This window comes from Etheostoma cragini, chromosome 7, assembly GCF_013103735.1.
Source record: "Etheostoma cragini isolate CJK2018 chromosome 7, CSU_Ecrag_1.0, whole genome shotgun sequence".
Taxonomy (NCBI): Eukaryota; Metazoa; Chordata; class Actinopteri; order Perciformes; family Percidae; genus Etheostoma; species Etheostoma cragini.
Genome location: NC_048413.1, coordinates 4077036 through 4087211, shown reverse-complemented (window position 1 = coordinate 4087211; position 10176 = coordinate 4077036). Strand labels below are relative to the sequence as shown.

The following is a 10176-nucleotide window of genomic DNA, read 5'->3' as shown; positions in this document are numbered from 1 at the left end:
ACTATGTGAACGGTAGGAAGATGTATGATAGAATACACCAAAGAAGTAAAAAAACAAAACAAGTTGTAATTAACTTTAGCTTTGATTTACTGGTTATCTAGGAACATGGTGCCATTGTTGAGAAGAAGTCTACCATCAGACAGTCAAGTTTAAAAACAATAATTAGTTAGTTCCATTTTGTTTAATGCACATGCAATATTTTAAAGAAAATAGTGTATTGATCTAACAGCTCTAGTCACTTACATTGAAGATACATACTAAACAGAAGACTCATAAAATACCATGCTCATCATCACATCTTCTACAAGTGTGTCCTGAATGCACACCCAAGGGCTCGCACAGCTCGCACATGCACAGCAAGAAAATGCAATTTCACTGGGAAAGTCCCATTATCAACTGCTGTAGACACAGCGTCTACATTTCGCTGGTATATTACAGTAAACTCACAGAAAAAAACCACAAAGCTTTAAAGGTTGGTGAAAAATAAGATGATACTCTGATTGGTAAATTATTGGACAATAAGGTTGCAAAGAAAAGCTTACCTTAAGGTTTACCGTACCTTTGGAGGTATGTTTTGGTTGTGAGGCCGCATTGGATCGGCAATATGTCTATCCTCGCTGACATAAAAGGGTGGACAAAATAATAGAAAATGTCAGAATAAGTCAATATAGGTCAAAAGCAACACAATTTTTTGCTTGCAAACGATCACAGAGTTGAATCAAAACCTCTCTAAAACCGTTTCAACATAAACTGTGTGTTTTAACCATCATGAAGGGAGGATTTGTTGCAGGATGGCTGTATTAGACTGCATTAGTTGTAGCTACGTGGACCTAATAAACTGGCTAATGTATGTAAATGTAGCAACGTTTTGCCAACCTCAGAAGAGACACAGCAGAGAAGAAAAGAAAAGAAGAGCCTTTAAAAGACTTTATATTAACATACTTTGGTCATGTTTATTTACCATATTTAATCTATAGATGAATAAATATAGATAAAACAAAAAGCCAGTTTCCTTCGAAAGTCTAATTTCAGGAGTTTCACTATAAAATGTCACAGAGGCCTGAATTAGCTGAGTAAGCCCTCACATCCAAAACCTTTGTCAGGGAAGGAGTGAATCATTGGCATATCGACAATATGATTTTCACTCTGAATCACGCACGCTGAGATGGTTACATTGGAACACCGTCAGCAAGAATCAAAACACAATTGTCACCTCATCGCTCAGTCCTGTTGCGTGGATTACAATCATCAAAGTTTGTTTTTTTCACACTGTTGATATTCACACGAGAACACAATTCACACAGTGAGATTCACTATTGTCCTACTCGGAGCCACTGTTTCTTGCACACACCTGCATCCGTTGTGTTTGCCGTTTTAGCAGAACCAAAACCAATCTAATGTACGTAGTTCAAACTGAATGAATGATTCAGCCCTTACATTGCATTCTGTCTGCTTCAAAAACGTCTACAGTATCTTTGAAATTTTCTTGTGTATCAGGATCGAAGACCCATAGGCAAATATTAATGGACAAAGCAACCGGTTCGGCAAAGTGCTGCACATGCAGAGACCGCCGTTGTCTCCCACATGTGGCATTTAATTTCCCCGTTGTTGATCACACTGGTAGTCCAGTTGGTTCAGAGGAGGTTGGCCAGGGTTCACAGGAGCGTTTCCCTGATCTCACACGTCACAACCTCAAGTGGAAACACTCATATACGCAAATATGAGACAAGTCAACAAAAAAAGCAAGGACAGTATGTCACACACATATTTAGACAACTTATAGCATCACAGGACAGCAAACATATCTCCTATAAACTGTTTTTGGGCCACTTTGTTTCTTTAAAACAGCAGTAATGACACAACCAAAATAACAGAGGCACAACAACATTGAACTCTACACAACATAGGATCTAGCTGAAATGATTGACAGAATGTAAAGATAAGAACATGACATGATTCAATGAAGGAAAGACCCATCTAGAACACACAAAAACAAACACCCTTAATGATTAAATGTTGGCACATCCAGAGAACTGCTCAGCTAGGAGATGTTCTCAAAGTCATAATTTGAAAAATGGCATGCCAATGCATACTAATTATAGAGTGTGATCTAAACCTTCTCCATCTGTAAAGTGTCTTGAGATAACTCTTGTGTGTGATGCTATAAATAAAAATGAATTGAATTGGTGCTATAATCATGAACTTTGACCCTAGTACCTGGTACACCTAGGTATGTGTAATATGTTATATTTATCAAGATCCACTGTAATTACCTTATATGAGATTGAGTCTAAATGCTAATTTTAAACTATAAAAAAAACTATAATAAACTTGAAAAGCAGCAGAGGACTCATTTTTATTCATGTTTTAAAGCAATCCCATTTGATCAGAAAGAGTTAAATCCGATAATCGAAATCTGTTTACTGAACACTCTGCATTGTTGCTGATGAAAGTACATTTGGTCCGAATCAGGTTAAATGTGTGGAAAAAGCTGTTATTTTAGTCGCACAAAGACGGCCTTCGCTGTTCTATTTTCTAAGGTAAAATCCGTTTATTTTCCAACAAGCGTATTTGTTGAGTTTGTCAGAGTGCAGTTTGGAAAGTGTCAATGTTTGCGTCGCAGTTTCTTGTGATTTGCTGAGACGCAGTTTTAACTACCCTCCTCCTGCTCTGGATATAAATGTCAAGTGGCTATTTTACAGCCTTCTGTGCCCTCTGAGACGTCCACTGGTGAGTCTATGAACCATTCACCTTTTTTTTTGTTCTTTTTTTAATTTTTTAAAATTGTAAGATGACAACACATTTTGAAATGTATATATGAATAAGTGTTTCTTTCAAGCAGTAGACCAGTAACTAAAACTACAATTTCCACAAATGCACAAGTGATGTATGGTTGTGCATATTTAATAAAAGCTCCTGTTTTGATTTTGCATTGTTGTTTTTTTGTGTAGTTTTTTTGTGATTCCAACCCAAATCACTCAAGTGTGCAGCCCTCTTCACACCAAGGTAAGTCTGTTTTACTTTTTCTTAAGGTTAGAGTTGCCGAAAACCATATTTCCTGTGGAATAACTCCCCCTCTGAATGATTTGAAAGTATCTCCTTCGAAGAACCTGAGAAAAGGAAGACAGAGGCAAAGAGGAGGTTCGGCACCGAGGTGATACGGTAAGCACAAATCTTACAGTTATACACTAAAAAGTGAAATCATCTGACTGGGATCATCACAAAATGACAAGAAGGGAATTTGACTATGTGTTTGATTAGAGCAGTGTTGAGCAAGAGCTTACCGTGTGGATGTGGTCTGAGGTCAGTCAATACAAATATTTAAATCGTGAATATATACTAACAACGCACACAAATGTAGTGTCATGCACAAAAGCTGCGCATCATCAAATGGTGATAGAGGACTCTTGCTGAATAGTTGTTTTTTAAGAAGCGTTGATAAAATTTCAGCAGCAGGGGTTTTACACATCTTGATAAATATCACACATTTCCCCCCAAATGATCACATAACGCTCTGTATGTTAACTCAATGCAGGAAACAGTCCAAACGACGTCACTTTGTCAGATTATATGAAGACACTCAGAAAAACAATGTATTTGTCTGCCAAACTGAATTCAGTAAAAAAATAATGTCATATTTTGTATATAAAAAATGGAGAAGTTCATGTCTCCATGTACCTGCAGCAAGACAGTTTGAGTGGAACATTTGCTTCTGCAGCCTCTCAGTTCACGGAGCCTTGGAAACGAGTTTTTAAAAATATCTTAGAGTCCATGTACCCATGAACCCCATTCTTCTTCTTCTGCTGGAAAAACGGCTATGAGTTGTAGTTTATTGCTTGGGGGAAAAGCTTGTAAGTGGACCTTGAGTTAAGATTTATGTTGTCAGACTAACTCCTGCAATGCACTAAACGTCACAGAGTCAAACAAAATGAAGAGAAGAGGGGAATCTAACAAGGACGTTTTTCTTTAAAGACACATTCCAGTCAGCATGCAAATACTACAGTTGACAATAGCTGCGGTTGTCACTAATTTAGCTCCATTACCTGAAGACCACCACATCTTTTTTTTTTAAGATTATTTTTTGGGGGCATTTTTAGGCCTTTATTTCCACAGGACAGATGAAGACATGGAAGGAGAGGGAGAAAAAGGGGGTAATGACATGCAGCAAAGGGCCACAGGTCGGAGTCAAACCTGCGCTACCACTCTACCAACCGAGCTAGTACCAATGGCAGCTACTGCAGTGTTCTATCTAAAGGTGGCAGGATGATTCTCCATTCTGTGTGGGCCCACTGCTTTTTCCTCCTGACATTTTAAAAATCTTTTGATCTGCAGTGATGTCTCTCGGTCAGAGGGCTGATGGGCTCTGATAGACATAACGTACAGTACAATCAATCAGTCAATCAATCAATCAATCAAACAATTTGATTCCAATCCTACGGCAAATCCAGTGGAATATAATCCCATCAGCTGCTTCAAGTTGTACCTGGTTCATCATGAAGCCATCAGTCCGGAACACCTTCCATTCATAAGTAAATTAATCTGATAATTATTTTTTATCAGTTTTAGCAGTTTTTATTCTGCAGCAGCAGTGAACTGCAGCAATTTGACCATGTCCACTTTTCAAAATCAGGTGTTGACATAGAGTAAATACAACAGATTAATTTAATTACATATGCAAGAAGCATAAAGCCAGTTACCAGTGTTCTCTGTAAATTAAGAAATCCCACTAAATTGTGAGGGAAAGTAATTTTTTGTTGGATTTTGGGTTGCTGAAAACCAAAAGTTGATGATGATTAAGTTACAATTTAGTACAACTCAGACGAAAAATCAAGCTTTCAGTTTTAATGGATCAATTTGGAAAATTGCTAAAGCTCCTACATTTTTGCACCTTGAAATAGCTAAAATAAATGTAAATACTTGAGGTGAGGTTCAGAACACCTCTGACTATAATTCAAGTATTGTTAAAGTATCAAAATTAAGCCCCACATAATAAAGTCCCACATGTGTAGCTTGAAATAACTAGATTAATAAAAACCAGAGGTGCTGTAAGCATTGGTTCAGCTATGTGCCAGCTGACACCAGACAACTTTTCATTTTTTAAGTAGCTGAGACTGGCTATTTGTTGATTTTGTGTTAGGACCACTGTGTTAAACTACTTCTAGTTTAGCATCCTTTATGTGTGTGTATCCGGGTCTTACAGTATATTACATCCATTGGTCCACATATGTTTTACAGGCCAACAGGACTCGGAAAAAACAAGTCTTCATGCTCTATCTTCCTGAAGAAAGTGAATTTGAAAAAAAAAAGATTTTACATTTAATTCTTTTATGCCATTTCAATGCACTTTCTAACAAGTTTGCAAGAATTCCGTAAAAACTGTTACTTTGATTGGATTGAAAAAAAGCAGGCAAAATTTCCTTAAGTTTTAGTGAAGTTTAGAGTAGGGAAAACTCAACAATGTACCGTAACTCTCAGAATATGAATTGATTAGATGCTACATGAAAAACCAAGAAAATAGTTTGAACCACCTGTATTAAAATCAGCATATGAATTACTCCAATGAACTGAGTAAAGTTCAAGAGAATTGTTGTAAATATTGAATTACTACATGAACTGTTACAGTCCATTTTTACCATGTAACACATCTTTCATGTGTATTGAATCAATTCTAATTCAACAAAGTAGTTCTTGAATTGTAGTGCTTCCACAAACTTTGTAGTCCAGCTGGAACTGCAGTTGATTGAGTGTGTTGACCAATCAGAGGTTGTAACTGATGATAGATCTCAGAATGCAGAAATGTCTACGTGGATGTACAGTCGCTTGAATAAGTTTACACACCCATCCTAAAGTGGATTAAAAAGATCATTTGGAAATTGATCTTAATGCCTTTATTTAAAAAAATTGGAAATTCAACCTTTTAAGGACACATATTTTCTTTTTGAATGAATAATGTATTGTACACAAATAAATATTCTTCTTTAATACCCCCCTGTATTTTAAAGAGGATACTGTGCATCCTGATAAAGAAATTAAACTAGCCCCCCCAAATCATCACATACCCTTCACCATACATAGAGACAGGCTTGGGGAACTTTCCATAAAATAATCTGTCATTGCAAATTAAATCAGCTATTAAGCTAACTGAAATAAAACCATGCCTATCTCTATGTATGGTAAAGGGTATGATTTTTTTTCCAAAAAGCCAAAAGAACTTTATCAGGATATGAAACAACTGGCATTTAAAAGTAAAAATGTGCCTGCCTCTATGGGAAATTAAAATACTTATGACCCTGTATTTTAAGGAAGAACATTTGTTTATTTACAATACATTATTTAGTCACCAAGAAAATCGGTGTCCTTAAAAGGTTGGATTTTCCTTAATTTTTTTCTTCAACTTTAGCATGGGTGTGTAAACTTGTTCAAGCCACTGTACATCCTCATTTCCTGGCATGTCTATGTCTACTATCATATAGGGTCGCACTTTAAATTTGTTACTTCAGTGCTACATACAGGCAACTAAATGTGGAACGAAGGAGCCGAAAAGATAACATAACAGCGTAAATGTAAAATGAGGGAGTAGATTGTAATTTGCATCTTCGGATCGTATAATAAATTATACGCTCAGGGCGCATTGAGCATGGATGCATAGTTTCATTGGGTTCTTACATACTTTATAAACCCACCACTACAAACAAGTATCATCAGATTAAAACAGCGGACTTTTAAATATCTACGCATATTTGGGTTTCTTTGGGAAAACGTGCCGATATTAACTGCCACTTGCATGACATAAGTCTTGCATGAGTGTGCCAACTCAACACCCGAGAGTTATACAGGCAGCTGCTAGAGAGAAACAAAACATTGGGTAGAAGGAAATAATGTCACCTGCATGTCTTAAATTATTCATTATGCAGCCGCCACGCTCGACAGAGCATCTGTTTGGCGAGCGCTGGATGACGTACATAAGGCAAATGTGATGTGACAACAATGTCTATTTCTATTTCAATAATTAACCTTTGAACCCTTGTTTGGGTTATATAAGATCAAAGATCTGAAAACATGAGACTCCTACTCATTTATTTCAGAGTATCGATGAGACTGGGATGTGGGATTTGAAATATGGGAGTATGTGAGTAATAAACCCACACATTGATAGTAGTAGCAGTATGATGCATCTGCAACTTTCCACACTGTAATGTGGCTGATTGTGATGTCTAATCAGGAAATACTTATTTAAAGATGTTGACTCACAGAAAATACCAACCAAATATTAACCATAACATCAACTCACATCATCAATTGGAGTGTGTAGTGTTGTGACTAAAGCTCTCCTCGCTTTGACAAAACAGACACAGAGGATTGTTCTTGGGGAGATAAGGTCGAGAAGGAAAGCCAGAATGAGAGATGACAGTGAGAAGCCACAAACATGTTGAGTGCTCTCACTTTCTACTGAATTCCTGTTTCTGTGGGTGTGCATTTGCATAACACCAATGCTGTCGGCTGTTTGGTTGATTGTAAAGATGCACACTTTTCCACAGCCTTGAAAAAATCTCTGATGTGAGAGTCAGATAGAAAAAGAAAAGACCCTGAAACAATTTACAACCCATGGCAATACGTATTACTTGCATTATAAAGAGACATGCCATGTCGTCAGCCTTCACATGAGCTTCTGAGGACCTTCAGGACTGAACAAGATTAAGCCTCATGGCTGCATGTTTTCAGATCAAGCCAAAGACATGTGATCATCCAGAGGCTATTTGGAAACTAGGGCTGTCATTTTCACTGAGAGTGAAAATAGCTAATGCAGTCATGAAAGGTTAGCCAGCTGAAAATGTAAAATCATAAATGGAAGGTAAAGACTACTATGACTCCTTAAATAAATATTTATTTAATTTCCCTAATGAGATGTCCATGTAGGCTAACTGTCAATGGTGGAAGAACTCAGATCCTTTATTAGTTCAATAGTTCAGCGTTCTTTGCTGTCAAGCACTGAGCCAAAGTCAGGACGTGGTTAGCCTAGCTTAGCATTAATATTAACAACTTTAAACAGGAAATAGCTATCTTGGCTGTGGCACGGGTTCCACCAAAACGGCGCTAAAACTCACTAATTAAAATTATCTGTTTACCAAGTAGCAACCCTAGCGGTGGCAAAGAATATGACCCACAGAAGCATTTTCCTTCCTCATACCTAAATATACAATAGTAATGTAAAACTTATGTATCACTCTTGAGAAAATTCAATTTGTCCACTTTTTTTAATTATTTAGGCCATGTGCAGTTGAGGGTTTGGTGCCTTGCTCAAGACTAAGTTGCTGTCGCCCCCTGAATGTAACAAAAAACATGTTGTTATTGTTGTTAAGCAGTCAGTGTTTGGTTAAGTTTAGGCACAAAAAGTACTTGGTTAGGTTTAGAAAACAACATTGTATATGTACATGAAAACAGGAATTAATGGATCCAGCATGTTCTTCTATAGGGGAGGTTACAAAAGAACTACAGCATCATTTGTTGCAACAAGTGGTCCGAAATCAAACGTTATCTTTAAGGGACAAAGCCATCTAGTGGTCATTGTTATGTAATATGGAGGAAGCCATGTGAAAAAGTCGGAGTGGATAGATGAGTCAATAAAACATCAAAAAAAAATTCCCTAACGATATTGCATGTTAATTTTGCCACAGTCACCGTTCAATGACGGTTGTGCTGTCTTGTCATTATGAATAATGAATTAACACTTTAGCAGAGGTTTAGCTTTCCAAACAGGCTTAATGACTTGACGTTTAATGTTGAGGTGTGGATTTGATTAGTTGAGGGACTTTGCCTACGGTAACGTTATTAGTGTCATAAGTTACCAGCACTCCAATACTGCGGACCCAGGGTGTCTTTGCCCGTCAGCTCTGAGATTACATCATCTTCTGTCTTTTTAGAAGCTCACAGCAACTGAATACCATATAGTGTCTGGCTTTTGTTTGATATCTACTGTCTGCAAAAATGATTTTTGTTTTAGCAAAATAATCTGAGTGAATTTAAGTTGGACTTTATTGCAATGGGTTGGCAAGGAATAAAAGTCAAACTTTAATCCACTCAGAGCATTTTGCTAAGATGTTATGGCAGCACGTTTTTTTCCTCAACCTCTTTTTCTCAAACTTTTTCCTTTGTTGTCCGACCATTTAGTGTTATTCACAGTTTATTAATAACCAATATCCATTACTGTCTAAACGGCACAGAACCCAAACCACAAGTTCATTGGGTACCAGGAAACCACGTGTGAAGGAGATTGAACGAACTGTTCTCAAGATATCTGAAAGACAACAGAGACACACACACACCCACACACACTGTATAGGTTCCTCAATTTATACATAAGATTTTACCGTACTGAGTTAATCCATCGATATCGCTCACTCTTAATTCAAGAGGTGAGCATTATATTAGGAATGAAGCTTAAACAAGCTGCAAATCACATGGCAAATTACAAAATAAGATCTGGAAATAACATCCAGGCATCTTTGACAAACACACGCCCCAGCGGTTGCAGCTGACATCTCTACGTGCTGCATTAAGTGGAGCAGCTTTATCTCCCACTCATTCTGTAAGTCTGTGTGATGCTATAAGTGTGTGTGTGTGTGTGTGTGTGTGTGTGTGTGCATGTGTGTGCATGTGTGTGTGTGTATATGTGTGTGATTGTGTCTGTATGTCTGTGTGTATGTGTGTGTGTATCTGTGTGTCTGTGTGTCTGTGTGTATGTTTGTGTCTGTGTTTGTCTGTGTGTGTCCCTGCACCTGTGAACAACCACAGCCTCTCTCTCAGAAGGTCTGCTACAGGAAATGTTTTGAACCACTGAGACTTTACTCTGTAGATGGCTGCAGTAAATGCTGGATGCTGATTGGCTGGAGGCATTCTTTTCAGATAACCACCTAGTTCTACATACAACCTATGTTAATCAGAGATCAGATAGACAACAAATGATTATGTTTTTAATTTTTTGAAAAGGAATAGTTGCTAACAGGCTGCAGGGTGCTTTAACGTGACTGCTGCAGAATCCTGACACACACACACACACACACACACACACACACACACACACACACACACACACACACACATACACACACGCACATGCACACACAAAAAAACACAGACAGACACACACACACACACACACACACACACAAATTGTTT

The 10176-nt window shown here is 37.6% G+C and overlaps 1 protein-coding gene across 2 annotated transcripts in view; it reads left to right on the top strand.

The window, feature by feature from the left end:
* The first annotated feature begins 2932 nt into the window (after positions 1-2932).
* foxp3b (forkhead box P3b) overlaps positions 2933-10176 on the top strand; it is a 31826-nt gene continuing 24582 nt past the window's right edge. For both annotated transcript variants that reach the window (XM_034877468.1, XM_034877469.1), the window contains exons 1-2: positions 2933-3006; positions 3094-3162. The gene's annotated coding sequence lies outside the window, so the exon portion shown is untranslated. The remainder of the gene's footprint in view (positions 3007-3093; positions 3163-10176) is intronic.